General features: G+C 40.1%; 1 pseudogene; it reads right to left on the bottom strand.

The window, feature by feature from the left end:
* Window positions 1-244: 244 nt before the first annotated feature.
* On the bottom strand, window positions 245-16,447 carry LOC131148899 (calmodulin-like protein 8; annotated as a pseudogene).
* Window positions 16,448-17,967: the final 1,520 nt, after the last annotated feature.

The following is a 17,967-nucleotide window of genomic DNA, read 5'->3' as shown; positions in this document are numbered from 1 at the left end:
ATAAAATATAAAACAATACTTTGTTTGGGAAAAATTTTCCTAACTTGAGGCTTAAGTAATCTCGCAGGATGGAGCTGCGAGATTTAAACAAATCTTATAGGATGGTTCTGTGAGATTTAAACAAATCTTGCAAAATGGTCTTGTGAGATTTAAAAGGTCTGGGCAATTCAGGTACTAACGCGTGGTAACCAAACCTCACAACACCATCCTGCGAGATTTGCCTAGCCAATACAACATCGTCTCCTCATTCTTTCTCTATTTCTCTCTCAGTCATCATCATCTTCACAATTGAATCGTTGTTAACCTGCCCATCTCCATCTAGGTTTGCCTCGTTTATCATCTGCTCCACCTCTTCATCCATTAGCTTATCTCGTAGATTGATCATCACTTGCTGCAGCTGCACGAATTGCAGACAAACACAGAAATTAATCTTCTTATGTTTATGCAATCTATTTGATTTTATAAATATTTTTTGAAAAAAGAATGAGAGAAATTCACCTCATTGGCCGATATATACCTGTTTCGATCCTTGTTGAACACTTTGAAAGCTTCTCTTAGTTCCTCCTATGCATCGGTTTCCTAAATCAAATCGGCAAAGACAAATTGAAGTTAGCGTTAATTAGTGAAATTAATCTTAACCCAGAACTCCCAGATCTTTCCATGGAAATGCGAACATTTTTTCTATTTAGAGAAATTGCGGTTGTGGGAGACCTTCATTTTTCTGGCCATGAGGCTCAAGAACTGTGTAAACTCAATGGTGCCTGATGTGCCCAAAATGTATCAGCCAATAAAAGAGAGTCAACACCTAACAATCACTCCCCAAGTCAAACCTTCTGGCGAGAGCAATAAGCTCCAACTCAATAAAAAGGGGAGAGATCCACGCTAGTGCCTTAAACGCTCGGAGTGATACATGTTGGCACTTTATGACTTGGGAGCGATCTACACCCCTACGTCATAATGATGAATCACCTCAAGGGTCAACCCACGCCACTATAAAGAGGGGAACGCAAACAAGCAAAGGTATCTCATTCTTAACTCACCTTTACTGTTGCTGTTAACTTCTTTGAAGCATTTCCCTTACTTAGACATCAGAGTGATCTCCTGGAGTACACCCTGGGTTCGTCAATCCTGTTTTGCTTTTACCTTTTTTAGGTCATCGGAAGTTGGAGAGCAGTCTTGTAGGTTATAGCTATTTTTATGCCACAATAGTTGGCGTCGTTTGTGGGAATTGCTTCCGAGAGGTGCTCATTCTGCTCCTGACCTTCGACACTCAAATAATGACAACCACTCAAGGCTCAAGCTCCAGCCCTACCACTGGAAAAGAATCACGCTAGTCACTTCACACCTGTAGAACATTCAGAGCTCACTAGGGAGGAATTTCTCGCCTTCCAAAAGAAAATGGAGGATATGTTCAACCTACTCTTGCAGCAAAAGTATCAGGAAGAACATGTCCCCCACCAACAACAGGTTAGGCCCAACCCACCTAAGAAAGCAGAGAAACTAAAGGAGAGTGAGGAAAAAACTAACCACACTAAGAAGGTGGAAGACGCGAACATCGTAGGAGTCAACGAGCAAAGATCGACCAAGTTAGAGGAAAAGATTAAGAAAATAGACCAAATTGAGAAGATGATGAAAGAGTGTCGAACCAACCCCTTCTATAGGGAAGCCTCTCTAAGATCCTTGGAGTCGCCGTTCACCAAAGAAGTGATGGAGGTCTCACTATCTAACAAATTCAAAATGCCGACCTTTGAAAGGTACGAAGGTTTGACTCACCTGGTTGATCATTTGGACACCTTCAAGGTGTTGATGCAATTGCTGGGCGCACATGATGCTATCATGTGTCGGACATTTGCAACCACCCTTAAAGGTAGTGTCAGAGATTGGTACTGAACCTTACGACCTGGATCAATCGACTCCTTCTCGGAGATGGAGCAGCTGTTCACCGGTCATTTCCTCAATAGTTGGAGAATTGTCAAAACATCGGCTCATTTGATGAGCATGGTTCAGGGAGAACGACAGACACTAAAAAAGTTCATGCACCATTTCCTTATCGCGACCCTAGAGATCCGCACCCTGGACATGGGGGTGGCTTTAGCAGTGTTGACCACGACCCTTTTGTAGTGATCCAAAAATTAATGAATTAATGAATGAATTAATTAAACATTATTAAATTGAATAAATTAAATTAAATAATATGATGAGTATGTAATAACCCAAAAAAAAATTTAATAAATTAAAATTATTAATCAAATAATTAGTTAAATATTATTAAATTAATGTATTAAATAAACAAATAAAGGAAATAGAAAAAATAAATTAAATTAAAATTATTTATTAGTATTTAATTAGTTAAACATTATTGAATTAAATTAATAAATAAAATTGTAAAAAAAATCAATTGGAATATATATATATATATATATATATATATATATATATGTAAGATTATTATAATATAAGTTAATTTAACCTGTAAGAACTGGAAAGCATACAAAAAAAGAAAAGAAAAGAGATAAAGAAGTCGAGACCTGCGAATTTCAGGGAGAGAGAGAGAAAGAGATCCTGCGCTCCGTCACTCTCCGTCTCCGCTTCTCTCTCTTCCTTTATTTCTCAACGAATATTTTATATTAAATCAGGTAAGGGGAAATTATATATATGTATATATAAGGATTAAGTAATATGTAAGTATAAATATATGTATATATAATAATAATAATAATAATATTATTATTATTATTATTATTATTATTATTATAAGTGTATAAATGATTCCAGGAATTCAATTTCAATACCCCCCCCACCAAGTGTCTCACCAACTCTCTCGTCGCCTCTCTCTGTCTCTGTCTCTCTCTCCCCTAATTTCTCAACAGATATTTGACCGATTAGAAAACAGAAGGTACCGTTAGGTTTCAAACTCCGTCATTGACATTTCTTTTGGAGCGGATTTGTCGTGGGAGCGGCGTAGGCACCATTCCTAGGGTAAGACAACTTTTCCCTATTTCTTTAGTTTCTTCTTAAATCTGTCATTAAATCGACGATCGGGTACCACCACGGGGCCTTAGTCGCGATTGTCATCATTTTAATTGGAGTAAATTTTCAATTTGGGTTTTCTAGGCCCCACTCCAAAGCGAGAGTGGGATTTGGGGAATTAAGTAAATTGAGTATATTTGAGGGTATAATTATTGATTTGGAATTTATGGGTCTAGGAAATATTAAAATAGTATTTTATTTAGGGTTAATTTAATAAGACTAGAATTTTTATTTCAAGGCTCGGGCGAGCGCCGCAAGTATCTTTTCAGGGTCCTTATTGGCATAGTTCAAGAAACCAGGTAAGGGGGAATATATATATTAAACCACATTTTTATGAATTAATTAGGAAATGAAATATGTTATGAATATACGTGTATATGTCTTTGTATGGGTTTAAAATGCCAACCGTTTAATTATGCTTTCTGAGCCTAGGGCTGTTTTGTTAGATACGTATATGTGAAATTGAACTGATGAAAGTGAAAGATATATTTTCAAGAAAATTATGTAAGAAATGAAAGGTATATTTTTAACATATAAATGTTAAAAGTAGGTTGGCTTATTTTATAGGAAATATGTATGAATTTTATTGCTAAATAGTGTGTCATAAGTAAATAGGAATTTTGTGTGGAAACATGTTGTAAGAGATACAGGATATATAGGAATTGAACTGAATATGAAAATGTTATATGAAATATGCTACATGTGAGTGTTAATGCAACCATGTAAAATAGTTGAAAGATATTGGGTAAAACAGTTGAAAGATGTTGGGTAAAACAATTAAAAAATATTGGGTAAAACAGCTGAAAAATGTTGGGTAAAATAGTTGAAAGATGCTGAGTACGTTATGAAATGAAATGAAAATGGAAATGAATGAAACAAAAATGAAACGTGAAACGTGAACAATGTAAAATGGGAAAGAGCCACGTAAAGTGAAACGCTATGAAATGTTAAAGCTGAGAACATGAATAGCTGAGAAATGCAAAATAATGGCAAAAAAAAAAAAAAAGAAATGTATTATGGTATTATCAGCATTTATGCTAGCAGAACATGTTATATTTAGGTGAGACAAACTTTTCACTTAAGGGCTTGCTGAGAAAGGCAAGTGCCCTAGTTGTATCAGGTGTAGCAGTAGGCTACATAATGTGCTAGGGCGGAGGAAAACTACTTGTATGGGCGGGTAGACTTCCCTATTCTTGGGAGCCTTCGTCGGTAAACCTTCGTATGAATTGTGTGAGTACGAGATTACATCACTAGCTAGGGGCTTACTGAGTAAGGTGAGTGCTCTGGTATGCTTCAACTGTGACCTTTGGGTTACCTAAGGTATCAGAGTAGAGGGGTGCTACTTGTATGGACGAGTAATCACTCCTATCCTTAGGTAATCTCATGGGTAAAATGTCTTGCATGTGTTTGATTAGGAACACGAAATGATTTCAAAAATTAGGCTAATGATTTGCAAATGATGAAAATGTATACTTATGTTATTTACAAACCTCATGTTAGCCACACGCTATTTTAATATATTGTTTCTTCCCTTACTGAGATGTGTCTCACCTGAATATGAACTTATCTTTTTCAAGACCTCCACGAGATCGAGCTTAGAGGGCTTGAGGTTGTTATATCATTTTGTAATATAGTAATAGAAAGGGTATAATTTCTGACGATACTTTTAGGAATGTATAAATTATACGTTTTATGCTTTATGTTTTAAGTCTTCCGAGAAATGGGTGGTTGTGAATACTGAATGTTTTTGGAGATATGCGCATATATGAGAATATAGGTGATGAATAGTTATTTTGGATTATTGATAGAAATAGTAAACTCTGATATTATATTTGTGGAGATTATATTTATGTTTTCCGCTGTGTACATGATATTACAATGTGGATTATCAGGTAAATAAATGGATTAGTAGCACTCCGGGTCCACTTAGAGGGTCAGGTCATTACACCTTCAGCCGAGAAATTTCTTATACTCATTGGGGAAGAAGCCACCGGTTGATATGGGAGAACTGATGACCAAAGCACAGAAGAATATCAACCTGGAAGAAATGATGGATACCAGAGGAAATCAAATTGAGTTAAAAAGGAAGGGTAACAGGGAGATTGGCGAACCTTCCAGACTCATAAAGAGGTAGGAGAATAGCACGCTACATGCTAGCTCTAAGGCGAGAGGGCAACCTAGTAAGTTCCCCACTTATACTCCCCTAAACGCACCACGAACCGATGTGTTGATGCACATAAGAAAGAAAGAGTACATCTCGTGGCCCGAACCTATGTGAGCACCCTCATATAAACGAAACATGTCAAAGTTCTATTTGTTCCATAGGGATCATGGGCACGATACAGAAGAGTGTATTCAACTGAATAATGAAATTGAAGCCTTGATAAAAAAAAAAAAAGCCACCTGTCAAGGTTCATGAAGAAGGTGAATCGTCAAGGGGAAGCTCGTGAGCAGAAAGGCCAAACAGGGACGAGAAAAAGGAACATATCGTAGGAGAAATCGTTATGATCTTTGGAGGATCTGCTAGTGGTGAAGATAATGGAGGTGCTCGAAAGAGGTATGCTAAGCAGGTACTCTTAATGGAGAAAAGGGGGCTAAGCAGCAAAAAAAATAAAAAAAGACGATGTTATCACCTTTGATAGTGAAGATAAAGAAGGAGTACAACAAATCCATGATGACGCTTTAGTAGTCTCCCTTCTAGTGGCTAACTACAAAGTGAGGCACGTGTTGATAGACAACAGGAGCTCAGCCAACATTATATTCTTATCGGTGCTCGAGGAATGAAGATCGATAGGGAACGCCTCAAACTGATCTCCACCCCCTTGATCAGAGTTGAAGGAGACATAGTACATCGCATGGGAACAATTACACTCCCGGTAATAATGGGGACAGCCCCACAACAAATCACTTAGTTGACGGATTTTCTGGTGGTCGATCGGCCATCAGTATACAACATCATACTAGGCTGCCCCTCGCTCAATGTGGCCCGAGCCATAATGTCTACGTATCACCTAAAGATGAAATTTCCTACTCTCCACAGGACAACGATGGTCAAGGGAGATCAAGCAGCGGCTCAGAATTGCTATGTAATGGCGTTAAAAGGTAAGACGGAAGCAAGGGAGACCTTGACCATTGCAGACCTGGAGGTGAGGGAAGAGTACCCTCAAATTAGCATATTAAATGATGACCTCACGCGTATACCCACAAAAGGTAATCAGAAGAAGTGCGTGCAGATCAAGAGTCGCTTGCTTGATACTTTGAAAGCAAAACTAAGTGATCTACTAAACAGATTCGCAGATGTGTTTGCTTGGTTGGCTGAAGATATGTCGGGGATTGACCTAGAAATCATGGAACATAGGTTGTAGGTGGACTCCAACCATAAGCCCGTAAAGCAGAAGAAGAAGAGCTTCGCGATGGAGTGAATCAAGGTAATAGATGAAGAAGTTACGAAACAGGTACAAGACAAATTCGTCAGGGAGGTCAACTATCCAAAGTGGTTGAGTAACTTAGTTCTGGTAAGGAAACCGAATGGTAAGTGGCGGACATGTATTTATTTCATGGATTGAATAAGGCATGTCCGAAAGATAGCTTTCCCCTTCCTCGAATCGATCAACTAGTGGATTCGACGTTTGGGCACGAGCTTCTGAGCTTTATGGATGCATACTCGAGATATAAACAAATCCTAATGCATCGAGCAGACAAGGAGAAAACATATTTCATCACCGAAAGAGGGCTCTATTGCTACCGACTAATGCCCTTCAGGTTAAAGAACACGGGGACAACATATCAAAGGCTGGTGAACAAGATATTCAAAGACCAGCTTGGAAAAATGATGGAGGCATATGTAGATGACATGCTGGTGAAAAGCCTAAAGGCAAGGGAGCACTGCAAGGATCTGAAGAAAACATTCGAAATGATCAAATGAAATTGAATCCTTCAAAATGCGTGTTTATTGTCTCTGAAGGGAAGTTTCTAGGCTTCATGGTGATGCACAGGAGGATAGAAGCCAACCCTAACAAAACAAGGGCACTGATGGAGATGAAGGCCCCATGAATGAAGAAGGAGATCCAAATCTTGACAAGAAGGATAGCCTCCCTCAACAGGTTCATCTCCTGTTCGGGAGACAAAGGTCTGCCCTTCTTTAAGGCGCTGAGAAAGAATTGAGGATTTGAATGGGGGGAGGAGCAAAGTAAAGCCTTTGATCAGCTCAAGTAGTACCTTGGCTCCTCCCCACTACTAATAAAGGCAAAAGCAGGAGAAGACATCTACCTATATGTGGCTTCGACTCCACATGCGATCAGCTCGGTCTTAGTTAGAGAAGAAGAAAGGCAGCACAAACCCATATACTACACCAACATCGTGTTGAGCGGAGTCGAGATAAATCATAGCACAGCATAAAAGGCAGCCTTCTCCATCATCTGTATCACTCAAAAGTTGAGACCCTACTTTCAGGCGCATAAGATAATTGTGCTGACAAACTTACCCTTGAGATAGATCCTTCAACGGCTAGAGAGCTCAGGAAGAATGATGAGGTGGTCAATTGAGTTAGGAGAGTTTGACATACAATACCAGCCAATGCTTGCCATCAAAGCTCAGGTAGTAGCTGACTTCATGGCCAAATAATCCTATGAAACAACAGAGAAATTGAAAGTGTGGACATTACATGTGTACGGGTTGTCTAACACAGTCGGAGGGGGAGCAGGACTAATCCTCACGACACCGGACGATTCGGAGACGCTATACGCACTGAAACTAGAGTTTTCAACAACAAACAATGATGCCGAATACGAAGCCCCACTAGCAGCGTTGCGCTTGGCAAAAGCACTGGGAGTAGCACGAATTCAGGTAGCAAGTGATTCCTAATTAGTGGTGGAATAGGTGAAGGGAGAGTTTGAGGGTAGGGATAAAAAAATGAAGAAATACCTAGCCAAATCCCAAGAACATATCAAATCATTTGCTCATTTTGATATAGAGTGCATGCCACAGGCAGAGAACGTGAAAGCTAATACGCTGGCAAGATTAGCCTTAACTACTAAGCTAGAATGGAAGAACGCCATCTACTTGGAGCGAGTCGAAAAACCTTCATATAAGGAGGTTAGTGTTAACCTGGTGGTAGCTAAAGTCAATGAAGGGGATTGGAGAGCTCCTTTGATGCAATACTTCCGCAACGAATCCCTACTAGGGGACAAAAAGGAGTCTTTAAGGGTAAAGAGGAGGGCGGCAAAGTACACACTCATAGACAAAGAGTTGTACATGCGATCCCTAACACTACCATACCTACGGTGCCTGAGTACTAAAGAGGGAGACTACGTGCTAAGGTAAATTCACAAAGGAGTACACGAAAATCGTCTGGCCAGCAAAGCTCTAGCCCACAAGGTCCTACGACAAGGGTTCTACTAGCCCATAATGAGGAAGAACACAATCGAGTTGGTCAAATGGTGTTACAGGTGAAAACGGTGCGTGGGAATACCACATATGTCGTCCAGTTTTCTGTCCCCGCTGATCAATCCTTGCCCCTTCGCTCAATGGGGACTGAATATCTTGTGGCCACTACCTCAAGCGACTGTGCAAAGTAAAATTTTTTTGGTGGCGGTCAATTACTTCACCACCTGGGTAGCGGTTGAAGGCCTAGTTCACATAACCGAGCAAAACATCACCTGATTCGTGTGGGTGTCGGTAGTTTGCCGGTTCGAAATCCCGTGGGCCATAGTCATGGACCATGGGAGATAGTTCGACAATGAGCACCTTAAAAAATTTTGCGTCGACCTATCGATGAAACTTCTATTCGCATCGGTTGCGCATCCCCAGAGCAACTGTCGGGTGGAAAACATGAATCGTACGATATTGCACAGTTTGAGGATGTGACTCGAATCTTCACAGGGTAGATGGGTGGAAGAGCTCACGTCCATAATTTGGACGTACCACACAACCCAGCGAGTAGCAATAAAGGAAACCTCGTTCATGTTTGCGTTAGGAGTAGAGGCTGTTATTCCTGCTGAGGTCGGGATCCTCTCCTGGCGGAGGCAACACTTTGACGAAAAGCTTAAGAGTGAAGAGCTAAGGGCGGAGATAGACCTCCTAGAGGAGAGACAGGAGCAGACACATATAAGAGTCACTGCATACCAAAAAAAGGTGGCGAGGTACTACAATATTTGCGTAAGAGTGTGAACGTTCCACCTAGGAGAGCTGGTCCTCAGGAAGGTGCAAACAAGCCCAATAGAGCCTGGACCGAACAAGTTAAAATCAAACTAGGAGGGACCATACCGAGTTGTAATAGAAATAAAGCTGGGAATATACACCTTGGAGGACAAAGAGGGAAGGGAGATAAAAAACACATGGAACTTTGACATGTTGAAAAAGTACTACTCTTAAAATTTCATTCCCCAAAATGTTGTACAATAGAATTGAAATCTCAACATTTATAAGGTTGTACCACAAAGAAATTCAAAAGTACATTATCAATGTTTAAATAAAACCACAAGATGGACTATTCAATCATCAGTCAGCTTTGCTTCCTCCGGCAACCTTCTCCTCCCCATCCATTTCCTCCCCAAATTCAGGACTTTCATCGTCGTACCTATGCAAGCACACACCAACTAGATAAAGGTCAGGGTGCATTGTCCTGACCTACTCTCGGCACCTTCTAAAACCAACTCAATAGTTCTTGGCGGTGTCAAAGATGAATTGCTTGGAATCTTTGTACTTTTTTACCACGACTTTAGCAGCATGAGCAGCAGCAGCAGCAATAGCAGCAGAAATCTTCTCCTTTCAAATCTTCTCTATTTCCTCCTAAAGGGCCCTCTCATAGAGTTCGGCTTCATGGAGTTCATTCTAAGTAGCAACATACTTATCTCTGGCCTCCAAGGTCTGTCGGTACATCTCAGTTACCTTCTTCTCCTGGTCCAGAACCACGGTCGCCATCTGAGAACAACAAAAGGATAGAAGGAGTTAAAAGCAGTAAAAAAAAAGGGGGAGGGGGTGGATGGGGCGTAAACAAACACATGGGTTTTAGAGGTACCTGGTGCGTAGTATGTCATATATTCACAGACAAGTGATTCGGAAGGGAACATTGAACTGCCACTAGATCCTCCACATGCACCGCGCGACGCTGTGTAGGGCCAGAACGAGTTAGATAGTTAAAGATGACCTTGCTAAAAATTATCGAACTAGGTGCATTTGCCGCAGTAGGGGGCTCGCTCTCGGCTACAGGAACTGCCTCCCTTTGGGAAGACTCCTCTTCGGGTTCCCTCCTTTTCTTCTTGTTCCTACTTGATCTCTGCTTCTTTGCCTTGCCCATTAGGGACTCATACTTGTTGAAGTCCATATCTACAAAAGCAGAGAGAGAGGAAGATAAGGGTATAGAGAACTAATGGGATGTACAAATATACATATCATGAGATCAAGGTTAAGATAGGACTTGGAGAAACGAGGATGAGCCCACACTGCACAAGGACTCGTTCCTTGAGTAGCTCCTCATAAGGGACAATCCCCTGCTGACCCATAGCTCGCAGGTCTTTAAGGATGGCCCACTCAGAGAGAGACAGCGTGGTAGGGCGAGGGGGTATATGACGCACCCGAGCTAAAAGAAAAAGAAGTAGGAGGTAAGCAACAAGTACCTACACATAGCTCATGCATACACAATAAGTAAAAAAGGAGAAGAGAATATCACCATTGAGAGGAGTAGACCAAACACGAAGCCTAGGATAGTTTGAATCTCTAGATGTAAAAAAGTAGTGGGACTTCTAATTGTGAATGGAAGAGCTACCCGGAGTAAATAGCATATAGCCGGGCAAGGAGTTGAAGTAGTACAGTTCCTTCTCTACAAAGTACATCCTCATCTATAAGCAGCTTCGAAAGAGAGCCACCATGGGTTGATGACCTCGTTGGAGCAGGAGAACAGCAAACACACCAACGACAAGTAGAAATTGGGAACAAGTTGTGAGGGGGTTATGCGATAAAAGTGTAACACATTAGAGATGAAAGGGTAAAAAGGTAGCTTAAGTCCTAGGTCAACATAGTTGATATATAAACTTTAATGACCTAAATTTTAAATAAAATTTAAATAATAAAGAAAGGGAAATGGAAACCGAAAACAAAAGGAGGTCGTCGACTTCGTTGACGAATCGACGAATACAGGGGATTCGTCGACGAAGACTTTAAAGATTTCATCGACGAACACAGGGCTTCGTTGACGAAAAAATACCGAGAGGGGTTACAAGGTCTCGTTGATGAAATTTATGAAGGACTCGTCGACGAAGAACGAGCTCCTCGACGAAATTCCCTGTTTTATATATATGAAAATCCGGGTTTAAGCTTCTTTAAGAAGCTAACTTTTTTCCCTCTCTCTCTCTCACTCTCTCTCATCATTTTAGGGCTAGATATACGTCGGATCGACAATCTAAATTTACCACGATGCTCCTGGCGGACTTCTCTCCAAATCTGCTGGAGCGGATCGTTGGAGAAAACTAGTTGGAAATCATCCCAGAGTTGAGGTAAGACTTTTTAAGCCATATTTGGTCTTGCGCTAGTTATAAGAAATGTTGTGCGCATGAAAATACCGAAGTTTAATATTGAGGGTTTTCAGTTTCAGGGTATTGGTCAGGGAACCCCTTAGGTGTTAAACTTGAATGTTTTTGGGTAAAAAACTTTCTACTCAATATGTGGGTTTTTGAAAGTTGATGAAAGTATCATATGCTTAGAAATACTGAAGTTTAATTATGAGATTTTTCATTTTCAGGGTGTTGAGTTAGGAACCCTGCAAGTGCGGGACAGTTTTATTAGGGGCTTTAGGGGATAAACTAAGCTAGTTGTTTTGTGAAAATGTATGTATATATTTATATAGAATCTCATTTGCAGAAAATGTATATATATGATTTATATTTGGAAAATACTATTTAAATTATGATATATTGAATATGTGAAAATTCGATTGTGTGGCATGAGTATAAAATGTTGTGAAATACTATTTTCTGGGAATGTGGGTAATATGAATTTTATGATGGAAAATCGGCATACGGGCCGAGATATTTTTGTATATTTATGATTTGCCGGCATACGGACCGTACTATGTGGATGAGATTTGCCGGCGTACGGGCCGTGCGATGTGATTTGCCAGCGTATGGGTTGGGCTATGTGATTTGTCGGCGTACGGGCTGAGCTATGTGATTTGCTAGCATACGGGCTGTGCTATGTGATTTGCCAATGTACGGGCTATGCTATGTGATTTTTCGACGTACGGGCCGAGCTATAATAAAATGTGTAATATCGGCATACGGGCCGATGATTTTCTTGATACACGTATATATGTGAAATAATATGATTGATATGAAAATAAATGATATGAGATATTTATGTATCACGATTTTAGTATATGTATATGATATCAGAACCTGGTTGGCTTGGTTTAGGCTAGCACTTGCACGGTACCGTTGCTATGTGTCCATGTTCTTCGTGATCATGACATCCGTGTTAACGCCATTGTACGGAGTGGTGTGAGATTGGATGGTCGATGTGGTTATTTTCAAGAAGTGTGCTGTTATCGCCCCTGGTGTACGAATCAGTCTAGGTAGACCCATCGGACCTACAGATTATACTATTGACTTGGCAGTGGTTGGCCAACCATTGTCAGGTCCCGCCTTCAGGCCACATAACCCAGTCATGTGGGGGTAATAGATGACAACAGCCAGCTAACCTACCAGGGATGTTTTATGTTATTATTGTGATATGAGACGAGATATTATGTAATGAAAATGCATTATGTTCTGCCATATTTTGATATACCTATGTTTTCCTAGATTTGATAAACAGTATTGAACAAGTTATGAATGTTATATATATAGAACACGGATTACTCATGTTGTCACACACTAGTATTAGTTTATTTCCCTTACTGAGAGGTGTCTCACCCCTAAATTTCATTAACTTTTTAGGAGCCCTAAATAGGAAAGTGGGAAAAGTCTCGCTGATATAGAGCAGTTATCTGCCCATGTTGGAAGGGTAAGTATTGGTTGGGATAGTTAGATTTTTTGGTGGGAATTGTCCCTTGATTTATTTTTGGGATGTATATACTGAGAGATAGTGTTTGTAGTACCCTGGTATATGTTATGCACATTATGATAAGATGTATATAATTTTATACTTTTTGCTGCGTAGGCTTCTACTATATGTTCTGTTATATCCCTGGTACCCACGGGTCTAGGTGGATGATGACTTACTGAGCTGGATTATGGGATATGTAGTATTGATTGTATGATGTTGATTTTATTATTAAAAAAAAAGTATGTGAAAATGAGCAAGTCGTGACATAAATAGACTTCATTGGGACCCGGGTCGAAAGTAGACTCGAAGTTGGTAGGTAACCTAATGTTAATGTTTGAAAAGATAGCAAAAAAACAACCAACATTTTGCATATCCAATGGAGAAAGATCACATTGAGCAGTCCTTACAGTTATCGGAGTCTTCGCCTGAGGCATCGAAGACTCCATGAGAAAATCAAAGTGCAAGACAAACAAGGCAAACAACTTATGTTATTTATACCAATAGGTCAAACAGGAAAACTTTCCACAAGAACACGGAAGCAACTATGCAAAAGTGGATCAACAAGGCAAACTTTTCACAAGAACACTGAAGAACATGAAGAACAAAACAAAAACAAACATACAATGCCAAACACAAACAGAATAAAGCCAACAAGACAAAGGCAGAAGGAGAGCGTATCTAGAAGACAGAAGGGAACCTTTTGGGTGAGATGAGGAGCAAAAGAGCGAGCCCACGTCCTTTATAGAGAAGCCTACATGGATCCCCAAAAAGTTAGCATCTCGAGAAGGCAGGAGCTCATTAATCCGGGTGGGTGTCTCGAGGGAAAGGAATCTAATCCCCATATATACGTTGACATGACACCAATTCCAATGAGTCTTGATCCTCCCAAGGTATGACGCAATTGAGAAGTGATTATAAAATTTTGTAGTGGTGGTGAACATTATGAAGGGACTCCAACATCACGTTATTGCCGGCCAAACTGACAGGCAATACTGGTGAGGCCAGAAGGGAGCCCAATAAATGAGCACGAGTCAAGAAGCAAGCAAGGCCCAACTGATGAGCACAACTCGTGAGACCACGCAATAACCCAATAAATAAGCACAACTCATTAGGCAAACAAGGCTCAACTAATGAGCACATGTCGTGAGGCCACGCAACAGTCCAATAAATGAGCACAACTCATCAGGCAAATGAGGCCCAACAGACGAGCACAACTCGTGAGGCCACGCAAGAGCCCAATAAATGAGCACAACTCATTAGGCAAACAAGGCCCAACTGACGAGCATAGCTCATGAGACCACATAACTGCCCAATAAATGAGCACAATTCATTAGGCAAACAAGGTCCAACTAATAAGCAGCGCTTGTGAGGCCGGAAGAACGTCCAACTACTAAGCACCACTCAAATAGGCGGAGAAGTCCCAACTAACGAGCACAACTCATGAGGCCACGAAGTACACCAACAAAATGCCATCAAGAGCAGCTTGGTAAAAACAGCTCAGCAAAAAATTCCATTAAGATCAACTCGGCAAATATAGCTTAGCAAAAACAGCTTGGCAAAAGAAAAATGTCATCAAGAGCAGCTCAGCAGAAACAGTTCGGCAAGAAATGCCATCAAGTGCAGCTCGACAGAAACAGCTCAGCAAGAAATGCCTTCAAGAGTAGCTCGATAGAAAGTGTTCGGCAAGAAATGCCATCATGAGCAGCTTAACAGAAAGAGCTCGAAAAGAAATGCCACCAAGCACAGCTTGTAGAAATAGCTCAGCAAGAAATGCCATCAAGAGTGGCTTGTCAAAAATAGTTTGACAAGAATTGCCATCAAGAGCATCTCGGCAGAAAGAGTTCGACAAGAAAAGCCACCAAGCGCAGCTCATAGAAACAGCTCGGCAAGAAATGCCATCAAGAGTAGCTCGTCAGAAATAGTTCGACAAGAATTGCCATCAAGAGCATCTCGGAAAAAAGAGTTCGGCAAGAAAAGCCACCAAGCGCAGCTCGGAAAAAACAACTCACCAAGAAATGCCATCAAAAGTAGCTCAAAAAAAGAGCTCGTCAAGAAATGCCACCAAGCGCAGCTCGGTAGAAACAGCTCGACAAGAAATGTCATCAAGAGCAGCTCGGTAAAAAGAGCTTGGTAAGAAATGCCACCAAGCGCAGCTCGACAAAAAATGTCATCAAGAGCAACTCGGCAAAAATAGTTTGCTAAGAAATGTCAACAAAAGCAGCTCGGCAGAAATAGCTCGACAAGAAATGCCATCAAGAGCAACTCGGCAAAAATAGTTTGGCAAAAAATGCCATCAAGAGCAGCTCAGCAAAAAAGAATGCCATCAAGAGCAGCTTGACAGAAATAGCTCGGCAAGAAATGCCATCAAGAGCAGTTCGACAAAAATAGCTCGACAAAAAATGCTAATAAGAGCAACTCGACAAGAAATGCCCAAGAACACAACTTGGCAGAGAATGGCTAGACACGGGCTGCTGTGAAGAACAACTTGACAAGAGTGTCTCAGCCGAACCCCCGGACATCGACCCAGCAAAGGTCGACTCGGACCATCCGAACTCTTGTATCATCAGCCCGGTAAAAAGCAGCTCGGCATGCAAACTAGCTCGGACCAACCAAACCCCCGTGGTATCGGCTCGGCAGAACGTAGCTCTACACACGAATTGGCTTAGTAGAACCAAGGGGGAGTCTAATTGACTCGAACCAGCCAACCTCAAAAAAAAAAAAAAAAAACAAGAGAGAAGGAGACCCTAATTCAAAATTTCAAGAACAAGTTCCAAAAATTCGAAATGAAGGGGGGACAACTAATATGCCCAAAATATATCAACCAATAAAAGGGAGTCAACACCTAACAATTACTCCCCAAGTCAGACCTTCTGGCAAGAACAATCAGCTCCAACTCAATAAAAAGGAGAGAGATCCACGTTGACGCCTTAAACGCTTGCGATACATGCTGACACTTTATGACTCAGGAGTGATCCACGACCCCATGACATAATTATGAATCACCTCAAGGGTCAACCCATGCCACTATAAAAAGGGAAACACAAACAAGCAGAGGTATCTCATTCTTAACTCACTTTTATTGTTGCATTCAACCTCTTTGAAGCATTCTCCTTACTTAGGCATCGGAGTGATCCCTCGGAGTACACCCCAAGTCCTCCAAGCCTATTTTGCTTTCACCCTTTTCAGGTCATCGGAAGTCAGAGAGCAGTCTTGCAGGTCATCGCCATTTTTATCCCACAATAGTGCCATTGTTTTCAGCATCGACCTTAGTGATCATCTCCTGGAGTTCTTGGTCAGTGGGGTTTTGATCCAATGACTAGATCACTGTCGCCAATTCTTCTACTATAATGCGACCTTCAGATCATTTATTTGTGTCCATCAATGATTAATTAACCCATTATATTGGTCAATATTATACAATTGGGACAGAGTATTAAACTTACTGTCTGGAGCTTATGAGACTTGGAGTAGTGGCTGAGAACTCCATTGGTGAAGTAGAAGTCACCGGCAGAGGTGATGTTGAATAGAGAGTGGGTAGCGTGAAGATCGGAAAAAAAAAAAAAAAAAAAAAAAAGAAAGAATGAAGGAATGAATTTACAGAGTGGGATTTCTCAGGCAAATCTCGCAGGACCATCTTGCGAGATTTGTTTAAATTTTAGGAACTTGCATAATTTATCTAATTAAAATAAAGTTAAACTTTCATCTGGTGAAAATATAATGAACATAATAAATGGGCAACTAGCTTAACACCAATGATTTGAATATGCTAGAGATAAGGAGTTTTTTCCCCGTTTTAACATTTTTTAAAAAATATATTAAATAATACTTCATTTTGGGAAGTATTTTCCAGAATGGCCTTGACGTAATCTCGCTACTTGGAGTAGCGAGATTTGCTACGTATGCAAATCGGTTGGCTGCCACGCGTTCGTGCCAGATTGGGCCTGGCATTTAAATCTCACTACTTCGTGTAGCGAGATTTTCTGTGCACCTAGGTTTTCCCTTTATTATTTATTAATAATTAATTAAATTAGAAATTCTTCAGTTATTCATTTAAATTTGGACATATAATAAATTATAGATTTGGTTAAATCTCGCTACTTGGAGTAGCGAGATTTTCTATGCACCTAGGTTTTCCCTTTATTATCTATTAATAATTAATTAAATTGGAAATTCTTCAGTTATTAATTTAAATTTTGACATATAATAAATTACAGTTCGTAATTTAGTTAAAAATATTTTTTTATTAAAAATTAATGTAACAATCATACAATATAAATACACACTAATTAAAAAGAAACACTTTTGAGGCCTAATGACTTGTTCATAATACTCCCCCTAAAGCTGCACTATAAATATCAAATAGTCAAAGCTTTTCACATAAAATTGAACAAAACCAACAACTAATCCCTTGATAAATAAATCTGCAAGTTGCATCCTAGATGAGATGTATGCAGTGCAAATATCTCTATTCACAAGTTACACATGCACAAAATGGCAATCAACTTCATATGCTTAGTTCATTCATGGAACACTAGGTTTGAAGTTATATGCACTACATAGTTAGAATCTCATAAGTCACGATTTTTTTCATATGATTTGTATCAATTCCACACCAAAACCGATTCAAATATAACAAGCGAATCTAAAACCAATTGAATAATTACAAGTCTATCAATTCAATTCGTGAATGTAATGAATCAATTCGAATCTATCGATTCTCACAATTTTGGACCTATCATATTTATTCCTTGTTTACTTAAGTTTTGTGCTAAATAAAATGAAAACTAGAACTTTAGGTCTTTTGCTGCCTTCATAACACCATTATTCACTCTTGGAGGAGTATAGTGTTCTACCATTGAGGGGCAAAACATTCACTAGATAAGGGCATTTAGCATTGTT

This window comes from Malania oleifera, chromosome 1 (assembly GCF_029873635.1).
Source record: "Malania oleifera isolate guangnan ecotype guangnan chromosome 1, ASM2987363v1, whole genome shotgun sequence".
NCBI lineage: Eukaryota > Viridiplantae > Streptophyta > Magnoliopsida > Santalales > Ximeniaceae > Malania > Malania oleifera.
This window is presented reverse-complemented; position numbering and strand designations above follow the sequence as displayed.